Source organism: Malania oleifera, chromosome 11 (assembly GCF_029873635.1).
Source record: "Malania oleifera isolate guangnan ecotype guangnan chromosome 11, ASM2987363v1, whole genome shotgun sequence".
Taxonomy (NCBI): Eukaryota; Viridiplantae; Streptophyta; class Magnoliopsida; order Santalales; family Ximeniaceae; genus Malania; species Malania oleifera.
Window position 1 is genome coordinate 10648179 of NC_080427.1, and position 12846 is coordinate 10661024.

At 34.1% G+C, this 12846-nt stretch overlaps 1 protein-coding gene across 2 annotated transcripts in view; it reads left to right on the forward strand.

Moving 5' to 3' along the window:
• LOC131167960 (protein BUD31 homolog 2-like) overlaps window positions 1–6005 on the forward strand; it is a 69716-nt gene extending 63711 nt beyond the window's left edge. For both annotated transcript variants that reach the window (XR_009140191.1, XR_009140190.1), the window contains one exon: window positions 5662–6005. The gene's annotated coding sequence lies outside the window, so the exon portion shown is untranslated. The remainder of the gene's footprint in view (window positions 1–5661) is intronic.
• The last annotated feature ends 6841 nt before the right edge of the window (window positions 6006–12846 follow it).

A 12846-nucleotide genomic window follows, 5' to 3' on the forward strand; every position in this document is an offset into this window, starting at 1 on the left:
CTTATACCTTCTTAGTTGAGTTTATTTACCTCCTTTTTATTTCTCCATTCTTGTACAATTCTCTATAATTTTTACGAATTTAACCCCTTATTTTATAGTATATCACTTGTGTAATAGGACAACCTTTCCTACCTCTGGTGTGGGCAGATAAGATCCCAAACACATCCAAATACATTATTGCCCGTAAGTAATCATACATACACCATATTTAAAAGGTATTCGTGTAGAAATTAGATAAACATGTTTTTAACACTCCTGACTGAACACAATCTTCTTTATCAAAGTCATTTGTACATATTTGTTAAACAAGAACAATTTCATTTTATTCCATTTTATTTCATTTTTTATGCTGAATAAATCATTAATATCATCCTAGTATTACTTCTTAATTTTTTATGATATCCCATATGCTTTTTTTACTCTGCCCTTTCAATTCAAAACTTCGCATGTGACCAACTAACTTTGGTTTACAGTGGAGACAGGAGATGAAAGGGTGACGTATGGTTTAATCCAAGAATATTCTAAAGAAATAAATAAGTTGTAAATGCCACCTCAGCCAACCACTCTGTTGAAGATATCCGATTGGAGCCTAGGGTATCTTATGTCACTCTGACCTGGCATATTGGCCTAGCAGCTGGCCTCAGCCCTGGGCATCCACGTCAGCTTCGTATTAATTGTGTTTGCTTAGCTTGGCTTGCAGACGTAGATTGACCTCGCAAGGCCTTACAATACCTTTTTTTTTTAGAATAATTAACTGGGAAGTCAACTCCTATTCCTGTACGTTCTCCCATAATCTATTGAGTCATTTAAGAAAAAAACATTAAATGTGGGAAAAAACAATTAAAACATTCGTTGTTTATTATATTTCCACAATTTCATTTAGAAAATTATAATAAAAAATAAAAAATGCATATACTAAATATTTAAAATTTTCACAATTTCAATGAAAAAATTATACCAACATTCATTGGTAAAGTAATGAAGTCCAATCAGTGTTCTAGGACAAGAATAATTCTCAAATTACTCGCACTCCATCATAAGAAATATGATGTTCAATTCAACTTATCTACAAATAAGAATTCATCTAAAATTGCAAGCTAAGATTGCATGAGCAGCCTATTAATCCTCTCTAAGAGTTTGATAAACCTTCATGTGAGATGTGTCACTAATGCCATCAATTTTTACAGTCTCATTGAACAATATCTCTTCAGTATAGTTTCAAGGATTACCACGATCTAGTGCTACGACAATTGCATCCAAATCTGCCTTGATTGTCTTCATTTCTTCACTCACAATATCAATAACTCTTGATTTTTTTTTTCTTTTGATCTCTTTAGCTGGTTTCAATGTAGAACCCAACACAACTTTGGATGAAGATGTAGCATCAACATTTAAGCCTTCTTGACTGTCAACTCTAGTCAAATCTTATTGTTGTTCACATGACTCGGCATGAGTACTATCTACATCAATTCCATTTTGTTCCTTAGCCCACTGAAGTTGCCTTTGTTTTGGACCAATAGCATGACTTCTAGTACCTCTATCTTTCGTAAATATTTCATCTACAAGATTTCTAATTAGTGCATGTCAAAACTAAAATGCCTTTGGCTTAGCCTGTTAAGAAAGTATGAAAAATAGCAGTTAATTTTGTTGAAATTAATCTTGATTAATTGCATAAAATTAAGCTACAAATATTGCATACCCAATATTTAATTTTAAATATAAGGAGAACTCATCCAGAACATATATGCCTTGGCCAGAAGAAAGACATGATGATATAATCATGCATTGCATCACTCAGCAATAAAATTTTAAGAAATTACATAATGTAGGATGTTAAGAAATTACATATTGAAGTGACTGTAGGACACATAAAAGGCTTCCAGAAGTAGCCAGTCTATTTACAGTCAAAATATAAAAATCAATGTAGTGTTCCACAAAATAAAATACAAAAGTTGTTTAAAGTGCTTATCAAATATCGCGTATATAATGTCAAATTTAGGACTTAAATCCAATGCTCTCAAACTCAATATAGCATAGTGGTCTATGCAAGCTTGAATCTAAACGTGAATTTCAGAATTTCATGAAGGAACAGATACAAGGAAATTGCTTGAGACGTTTGGATAATTCATCTCAATCTTCCATCTGATAGAAGGATTGACATCTTATTACTATATACCAGAAAAGGAAAAACATGGCCCGTTTCTTGCAAGTGCAGTAACGCAAAGCAGCAGAAAAACTGCTTCAGTATTGCATAATGTAGGACTAGAGAAGGCAAAATAAGTTAAGTTAGAAGATAATTCATTGCTTTGAATACCATTACAAATAATTCAGAACTTATTCAAATACCAGATCAAGTTATTTTCTAAACCTGATTCACAAAAATTAGAATTTCAATCAATGTTTGAGACTAAACACTTACTTTCGTCAATCCCCCACCCCCAAAAAATAGGTTTGTTGGGGATTCAACTTAGAGGTTACAAGTACTGCAGTTTGCTCCACAAGAGATCATGTTTTCACCTTGACATAAATGATGCCCAATGTAATGGAGCAGCCATCCTACAACTTTCCTGGTCTTAGAACAGAAATGGAATTACCCTTTGCACTTCACCCACAACAATCTAATACTCACATTGTCCACCGCACACACAATTTCAATGATGCTTACAAAAAAGCAATTCCAAATCATTGATGAACCTTAAAATATAGCAAGGGATGGATTCTTGTTGGTCATTATTTTGTATTATTTAAGTCTTGAGTTTATCAACTGAGCAACGCTTACTATATGCTTAGAATTGGAGAGGGGGGGGGGGGGGTTGGTGGGGAATATATTAGTAGATATGTTTGTAAAAAAATTTAAACAATGTGTATTTTCACTATTGTTTAAAATTTTTTCTCGGACTAAATATGATATATCATATATATATATATCAACAACTATTTTGTTTTCTATCATATGACAATATAATTAAATCTAGGGAGTACTGGAGGATCATTGACATCTTCAATGAAACAATGTCTTATTAAACTGAAAGATTGACAGCCAATCTTACCAGTATCCAGTTGCATTGCTCCTCTAAAATGATGTACACACTAAAATTCTAAAATTCTAAAGTTTTCAATTGAAAGTAGTTCTTTGCATCAAAATGTAGGGGAAAATATTATGCACACATTGAAAGTATTGCTCTTTATGATTTAATGGTTGTGCAGATGAAAGTGGCTGAATTTATCAAGGGATGGATTCTTGTTGGCCACGCCTTGCATAATGATCTCAAGGTTGGTACTCTATTTGTTGGACTGGTTATGACACCTAATAGAGGGTGGGTGTGATTAAATTTGTGAATAGTTTAAACTTCAAGAAATAGGCATGGAAGGAATCAAACCAATCTTCCATTGTAAAAAAAAAAAAAAAAATACCCAATATCAGTTTGATCTCACTTGACCCACAACTCAAGAGACTTGTTTGGGTATCCCACTAGGAATGGCAACATCTTCCCTATAATGGAGGGAAACAAAGAATGCTTCCACAGATTCTGTACCCTCCACATTGTTGATCAAGAATAAAAGTAGAAGAAACAAGGAGGTTTAAATAAAGAATGGGAAACACAGAATACTTCAAAATTAACCTTTATATTGTGAAGAATCCATCATATGATTAGACTAAAATAGGTGATTAAGGAAGGTTGCTTAGCTGTTTTGGCAACTAAGCAACAGTAGTGGATTAGGCAATCATTTGACCACGATCGCCTCCTCAAAGTCGCCTAACTATTGTAGCAACTAAGTAGAGAGGCACTAATGTAAGCCACGAATATTACTTTTTTGGCTAATGACACAATTAATGTACTCAAACAGTTAGGGGATGATTACATAATTAATGTACCCCTTAAACGTGTTAGGGGTATAATAATTTTTTATCAGCTAAAATTGAGGTCATGATTTACGACTATTCATTTATAAGCATTACAAGTAACTAAATGGAGCAGTCGGGGGAAGCATTGTTTGTTCCATCCTTGTGAAGATCCTTGGAATGTGATGTGATCGTTAACTAAGATAATTGCCATAAAAAAAAGCTTGCCTAGCTGGGTGAATCACGTGTTGCCAACTCATCAAGGAAGTGACTAAATGGAGATCCACCTAGAAGAGGTGTAAGTTAAATACCACAGGCGAGACATAAATTGTCTATGTGATAAAATTGCATATCATCCAAGTGACAGAGAACATAGAGTCAATAGAGATAAGGGTCCCCTAACTCATCACATGAATGTAGCCCATAATTAAGCGACAAGGCGAATAAGCATTGAGCAAGCATATCACCTATAGTAATTTAGATATTTAATGCTATAAAATAGTTCCAATTTATGATTAAGTTTTAAATATTTTATAAAATTCATCCATTATTAGGATTTATGATTTTGAATTTATGTTTGTAACCGTAGAATCAATATAGGTCTGACCTTCAAAGTGTATAAATAAGTCTAATGATTATTGTAAGAGGATCTTTAATTCAACTCAACAAACATCAAGTAATAGCCTGCCAACACTAAACAGGCTCTAGTTCCTTTTATCCCTCTTATCTCTTCATCTTTTTTTTCTTACTTTTTCTCCCCTTTCTCTTTTCCCTCTCTATGTTTTCTTACATTTTCTAATCTAAGTCTTTTGACTTTCTTCTTTTCTCACTCATTTTACGATTTCTACGATTCTCCCTTACACTTTTGATGAGAGTTGATATAATTAGTCCATTCACAACCAACCCGATATCTATCTATCTAAATCCATACCATCCCTTAAAAGGTGCTTTATTTTTAATCAAACAACTTGTGCTTTGATTTTTTTTTTAGGTTTCTTAGTATGGAGATGCCGATCAATAGTCAATCAAAAGGGATTTGTCAACTTAATTTGCCCATACTAAATGTATTGGGGTTCATTACTTGGATAACTCCTAATCCTATGCATGGGAGAGTTCTTGAATTTGGATTTGTGTAGATTTAAAAAAAAAATAAAAATAAAATTATATTACATTTTGTGCAACTCTATGCAAATCCAAATTCAACATTCAAAACCCATGTTCCCAACCATAGTGAAAGCTTTTACTGAGGATACTTACAAATCTTGATTTTGAGGTTGATTATTATTTTCCTAGCATTATTCACTTTTAACAGAAAGAGAAAAAATAAAGAATGCAATTGTCCATTTATGACACTGCACGCATGCATGTTATGATCAGTTGTATTAATTATTATTTAAGGCTGGAAATCTCTGCTTTATTCCTTATGAAATGAAGATTGAAGGCAGACATTTTCTAAACGAAAAATAATCTTATACATTGTCTAAATGAATACAATCATCCCTCAGCCAACCACTCCGTTGACAACACTTGATTGGAGCTGTGTTTAGAGTAATTCTCATATTGTCATTCTGACTTCTTGTTTACATTCTCCTTCTTAATTGTGCCTTTCTTCTTTTTTATTCTGCTTCATCCATCTCTATCCGGGCACGCATCATACATGCATACATGCATGCATCTCAACTTCCTACTAATTGTTTTGACTTTCTTTTCTTGCTTTATAATTTGTTTCTACATTTGGAACGCTCGTTCAGATTCAAGCGGATACAGACAGATTGAAAGGTTCATAGTAATAGCAGGTTTTTGGTTTGATTTTGCAGGAATGCCGATTCTTGATGTATTAAAAGGGAGCTATGGGATCGGTTACGTTCTCCCTCAATTTAGCGTTATCTAGGAAAATTAGAAATACTTGTCTAGTAATTCTAGGTGATAAAAAATATATTTTTCTTCATCTCGTTTTTTTTTTTTTTTTTTCAATTCTTAATATGCATCCTTTGACATTCTTTAGGAGTTACTCAAACATACATACAAAACATCTTCATATAGTATGTCTTAAATTTAATTTTGTACTTAGGAAAGTCAATTCTTAATTATTAGGAGGGAACTCTACATGGAACAAGTTATTTGTTCTTTCATTTTAAATTAATTTCACTGGGTAGGTCTATATTGGAACTCTTCTAGTTTACAGTTTTCAGATTAGTAGTTATATATTTGAAGGTATATGTGTGTGTGGTCATTATCAACGATTAGGACATGAAAACGTCACATGCATGTATAAGAAACATTAAATAAATTGGTTTATATATTATAGCTAGCCCTCTCATGCATGGGAGACCATTTGATCTTGGAAGCCAGCAAGATCCTTCATATTCAAAACTTAATTAGATCCAACAAATCATTTAATTTCTTTTTCTTAAATATTATTCTAAAGAGAAATCATATAATGATGAAGACATTTCTTACAATGTTTATGTAATCAAGTCCCTCATTTTCTTGGCACAAACAACACACATGCACACATGAAAATTTTAAAATAAATTTTAATACATGCATACCTTAAACAAATGATATATATATATATATATATATATATATATATATATATATATATATTTTTTTTTCAAGTACAAGCATTCCATATATTTTGAATTTCTCAAATGCTTCATAATTTTGTGAATATATGCATCAAGCTCTGAAGTATTCTACCACAATGATTTTGAGCTTGTCTGGAATCAAGATTGGATGAAATCATCTTAGAATTGTACTCTCAAGAAGTTCTCTGCATCATTTACAATTCAATGGCACCTCATCATCCTTACTTATTCTTGTCAAGCAATATTCATTTCTTGCTTGAGAGAATGAGATTGTCACCTTAACCATGTCCTTCGTGATGGTAATATGTGCACTGACCACTAAGCCAAACTGCACTGACCACTTGGCCAAACTTAATTAAGCAAAATAAGATATATCAATGAATGTTTGGAACTTCCCTTCCTTGGATTTTTGTCCTATTTATGTCACATTTGTGCACCTCCAAAAAAGGCAAGATGTAGGTCTTATAATGTTGACCACTAAGCATTAGCAAAGCATAAAGGAGGCTAAGGAGTTGGCTACAAACTTTGTGCCTAAGGTCACCTAGGTATTGGATCATCGGCCAATTTCAAATCTTTCACAAGATCGACCACAAATATGGCCTTGGATCGCAAAAGATTATTTGCAATAAAGCATAAGATTAATCAAGAGATGCATCTATACAAGATTTGGACATACAAGATCAATTAATATAATCCCAACAAGGTTGTAGAGAAAGTCAAAGGTAGTGAAATATGTGGGAGCTTAAGAAAAATGGTAAAGTTATCACTGCGTGGCTTGGAGGTTACAATTTCAAGGTGTGAATGCAGCCTCTTGTAAAAATGTAAGGCAAGACTATGTACTACATGCCTATCATGGTCCATGCCTATCTCAGACCCTGCATATATATGCAAGAACTCTATGGAAATCAATCAAGAGGTATTATGATATCTAAAACCAAGGCAATAGTTGACCAAATTCGTGTATAAATTAGCCAAATAATTCAAGAAGAAAAAGACCTCATCTCTTGACATATGCACATTATATAGCAAATTAATTGACATGGCCTTGGTTCAATTTATCCCTTTTACTCCACTTCTCTCTCTCTCTCTCTCTCTCTCTCTCTCTCTCTCTCTCTCTCTCTCTCTCTCTCTCTCTCTCTCTATATATATATATATATATATATATATATATATATATATATATATATATATATATATATACCCTTTTTAATCTATTTTAAGTTACCTCCATAACTTCTTTCTCTCTCCTTTTATAGTTTTTATCACTTTAAAATTTCATTTTACTTATTCCTTATCTTTATGAGGTAGTATTCGCATGATAGGTAACTTGCATTTTTTAAGGGGTGGCTTGAGTTCCCACCCTATTTCCACAAAAAAAAAAAAAAAACCAATTTCCACTTTGGAAACAATAGATTGACATGCTTTATTACACACTTTATTCTATTAGTTACCAAAGATGTAAAAAAGATCATTATTGTAAACACAATGTTGTTGATTCCAATCACACACCAAAATTGATTCGGTGCTTGTGGCTATCTTCACTTTTCAAGAGGTTGTAAAGGTGATGAGGTTGATTACTAAAAATATGAAGATGTAGTTAGATCGAGAATGTATTTGCTAATGCTATCTTTACACCAAAAGAACCTAAGAAAGCAATTATTGCATCTCGCAAACATTTAAGGTATTGTTAGGCACCTAAATATTGATAATGGCTGAAAGATGCTCCTAACTTCTCCTTAGTTGGCCTTTGTGTTATCTTTCCAACCTGATGGGCATGGAAGCTAGGTTGATAGGGCAACCAACCCTTCCTCCTATCATACTAAACCACATACCTTGCCCCCTATTATATCATATCGAACTTGAAATTGGACATTATGTAAGTGCTAAAGGGCAAGCTCACTCACTGGTTGATCTTTTCATGATTATGGTGTACCATCACTTATGCACAATCATAATGATCCATGGGGGTTTGACTCTCTAGCTCTTTATCAGAAAAAAACTAAGAAGAAAGTTTTGCTCACACCTCTATCTCCCCTTAGATGAATCATTGCTTATATAATGGATTTACACCATTGCTATACTGAAATCATCACTCAAAAGCAAAAGATTTTGTATAAATCCTTATCAAAGTAGGAATTACATTTCAATTTAAAAAAAAAAAATCATGCTTCTCATTTGTTATAAATGTTGTGCAATCTTTATATATCCCTAAAGATGTGATATGAAGATAATTGAGTAAGGGAATTAAGTTGGACATACTTGGGGATTGGGCCTCGATCCCCTAACTAGAAAGGCCATGAGGGCACCCTTGATACGTGAAGACAAACTTGCCCAATAACATAAATGTCACCTATTCATTGAGTTTGGCAAAGGTCATCTAGTCATTAGGGACTGAAGTTGCTTGGCCATCAAATAATAGAGTAGACAAACATTGAGCATGGGTACTAATTGCCTATGCACAAAATCCATGGCATAAATTTTTTTTTTTTTTTTAATATTAGGAAACTTGGAGTGACCTGAACCCTTTGGGCCCTTATTTCCTTACCGAACCCCAAGAAGGAATTGACTACACCTATAAAAGCCAACCCCTAAGTAAGTCGAGGAGATCCATAGCAGAATTGAACTTAAGACCTCTTTCAACCTTTTGTTTGTCCTTGTCACTAAGTCAAATTTACTATAAGTATTTAGAAACATCTTGAATTTCTAATTAGAAACAATGTTTAAAAATGTCTTGAATTTATGCTTTTGGCTACTTGTGATTGTAAAATTGATTTAAATTTGACCTACAATGAGTGTGAGGAATGGTGTATTCTTAAGAGTGGGAGGGGAGTGAATTGGGTGTTTAAAAAATATTTAGGTCAAGTATGTCCTATTTTTAAGATTCACAACCAGTATTACTCAAACCTAGGACTTTTTAAGGCAATCTCAAATCCCTTAAATATTTAAGCATTCAAATATTTAAAACAAATATGACAATCACGAAGAATTAAATATGAGCATGCAAATACTGAAAGTAAAGAGAGAAAGAGAAAATAGAGCACAAACACAAGTTTTTTACGAGATTCGACTGTAACCACCTACGTTCTTGCCTCAAGCCAACCCGTTTGAGGATTCCATACCTTGCTCACTTAATGGGGCGGAGTAAAAAGCCTTTTACAGCTTCTTACAGGGTGGAGTCCCCCTAACTCCCTTAACCAGGCAGAACCAAACCGTTACAAATTCTCTTTACAGGGTGGAGTCCCCCTAGCTCCTTTAACTAGGGGAAGCTGAACCGTTACACACCTTACAGGATGGTGCCATCCTCTTAAGGTGATACCCCACATCTGGAACACGGTTCACTACTTGAATCGCAGGGATATAAGGTATGAAATTTTGGTGTACAAATAAAGTGCTTCTTTAATGAGCAAATGTGTACAATATAAAACACTATATGCACTCTCAAATGATAGGGATTTAAAGCTCAATAGAGTTTTGGTGTTTTTTCTCAATAATATGTGTTGGAATTGGTGTATTCCTAATAGGGGGGGGGGGATTGGAATTTTAAACTTCTTTCTAGGTTTGACCAGATATTGTCAGTATTTCATAACCTAGGGTCTTTATAAATGGATTACAATACTCACAGTAATCAAATAATGTATGTGAGAACAATCAAGACAATAAATAAGTAAACATACATGAACTGAATTCAAAGTGCAGAAAATAAAATGCGCAAAGAAGAGATCAACACACAATATGATATCGAAGTTCGGCCAATACTACCTACGTCCTCACCTCTAGCTAGCAAGCCCGAGGATTCCATTATTACTCACTTAACGGGTGGAGTGGAACCGATTACAACCAGGTCAAATTACCAAGGGTGACCTCAACCTTTACAAAATCTCCTTGCGGGGCGGAGAAGGACCTATCAATTGATCCTTACGGGCTAGATCAATACGCCTCAGGCTATGTCTGGAATACAACAGATATTCAATATAAATTTTGTGTACAATTTCAATGTTTCTCCACAAGCAGATGTGTACAACGATATGTTCAATACTATTACAAATTGCACTTCTGTATGATATGAAAGTATAAGCTCAGTGAAGTCTAAATGTGACTACTCTCAAGATAATGTCAATAATATCAAGTACTATGTGAGAGTGGTGTGAGTATATCTTTGTGTTAAAAATGTGTATATCAATCACAAGCAATAACCACAAATAATTGAAGAGTACACTCAAATATATCAAAAGCTAATATTAAGTATAAAGTGTAGGAGATTTTTGAAATCAAGTTTCTTTGAAAAGTGTTTCAAAAAGCACAAGAACAAGCCTTTGAATGCTTGCAACAATAATGCAAGATTCACAAGCTTTAGAGAGTATTCCCACCGAAGACTTATGAATTAAATCACAAGGGAACACTCAAGCTCACTTTCAAAAAATCAATATCAAACAAATACAATGAGAGTGTGAGCTAATATTAACAATCTCAATAATACTCTTACCAAAGGATTTTAGCAAGTAGGATAAATAAGAAATGAATTTTTGGCTTGTATATGAAAAAAATAAGGGTTTTGAATTTCAGAGAGTTTTAGCTAATGATATTTTCTAAACCCCTTAATCTTTCCAAATGAACTAGTATATATAGACATTCATAAAAATATAACCGTTGAGGGACATAAGACTCTTTTTAGAAAAGATTAATGAAGGTTAAATAAAATTAATCTTGTTTTATTGTAATTATAAAAGTTCAATCGGAGAGTTTCGGTGGATCATATTTTAAGTTCAGTTGACCCAATTGCCAAGTTTAGTCGACCGAGACATTTTTGAATTGTAGGTTCGGTTGACCATATTTGTGCGATTTTGGATCCTCCGAGGTTCAGTTGACTAGGATATGTTCGGTTAAAAAAATTCAGAGGTTTGGTCAACCAGGTCATTTTTCAACTATAAGTTTAGTCGACCAGGGTGTTAAGAATCAGCCACGTGCCAATTCAGTCGACCAGACAAGTCAAATTCATTTTAAAAATGGTCGATCGAATAGTCAACTTGTTGACCCTAAGAGGTTTTGTCAACCAAAAGTCTATATAGGTTCAGGTTCGATCAACCAAATGGTCAACATTTGACCCTGGAAGGTTCGGTTGACCGAAAGTCTATAAAGGTTCAGGTTCGATCAACCGACTGTATAAAAATTGTGCATTTAAGTCCTAATTTTCTTTTGAATTTACCCCTGTTCACATAATTAATACTTCTAAGATATAGGGCCCTTATGATGTGATGTTTGGGGGATCTAAAGTCAATCTGTGGTCTTAATTTCTCCTAAGAAGAGTTCAAAATAGAAGAGTGGGATAGAGTGGAGTATATGCTCTTCAAAGAATTTTTGCAAAATAAAGGAGTAGAAAAGCTTTGATGTTTAAAAATAAATGCCCAATAATTGAAAGAATATATGTGAATAAAATCAACAACTAATTTTAGAGCTTTGGGCATGTATTTATAGTATTTTAAAAAATATGATCGTTTTCTGACTATTAGGGGACTAAAATAATATTAGATTTGAATTTTTGACTGTTTCTCAGCTTGAAAAATTGTCCAACCCTAGAGGTCCTATCGACTGGCCTATGGCGAAAATTTAAATTAGTGAGAAACGACATGCCAGCCTGATGATTTGGTCGATTGGGCTTTGAAGGCCGATCGATTGGGTTTCAGTGTGTTAAAGAGGCTGGTCGGTTGGGCTTTACATTTCAGGCCAATATAGCATGGGCAGTCGACTGGGGGAAGTAAAATGTGAGAGGGCTAGCCGACTGAGCACATAGAATGTAATGACCCGAAGAATAATGGTATTTAAATAATAATAAAAAGAGAGGAAAATAGAAATAGTAAAAGAAGCGGTAGCAAACTTCGTCGACGAACGCAAACGTGGCACTTTGGGCTCGTCGAAGAGAAGATACCGAGAGGGTGTTTTGGGCAACTCTAAATTTTTTCAGCGAAGGGGAGAGTTCATCGATGAATTATCTCTTGACCTCGTAGACTAGGTGACGTGGCTCGTCGACGAAGGCTAGTGTATAAATAACCCTAAATGCGATTTTTCACCTGTTTAACGCGCAGAAACCCTCTCCTCTCTCTCCTTTTCGCCTCTCCTTCCTTCTCTCTAAGTTTTTAGGCTGGATTTACGCCGGTCGACGATTAGAAGCCACCACAACACTCCTGGGGAAGTTCTCTACATATTTGCCGGAGTGGATCGTCGGTGGGGCTAGTTTGAAATTCATCCCTAAATCAAGATAAGACTATTTACTTAGAATTTGGTCTTACCATAGTTATAGGAAATGATATTCATGAAAAAATGTTGAAGTTTAGTTCTGAGAGTTGTTGTTTTCAGGGTATTGAATGGGGAACCCTACGGGTGCAGGACCAGTGCATTTAGGGGGTTTCTTTTCAG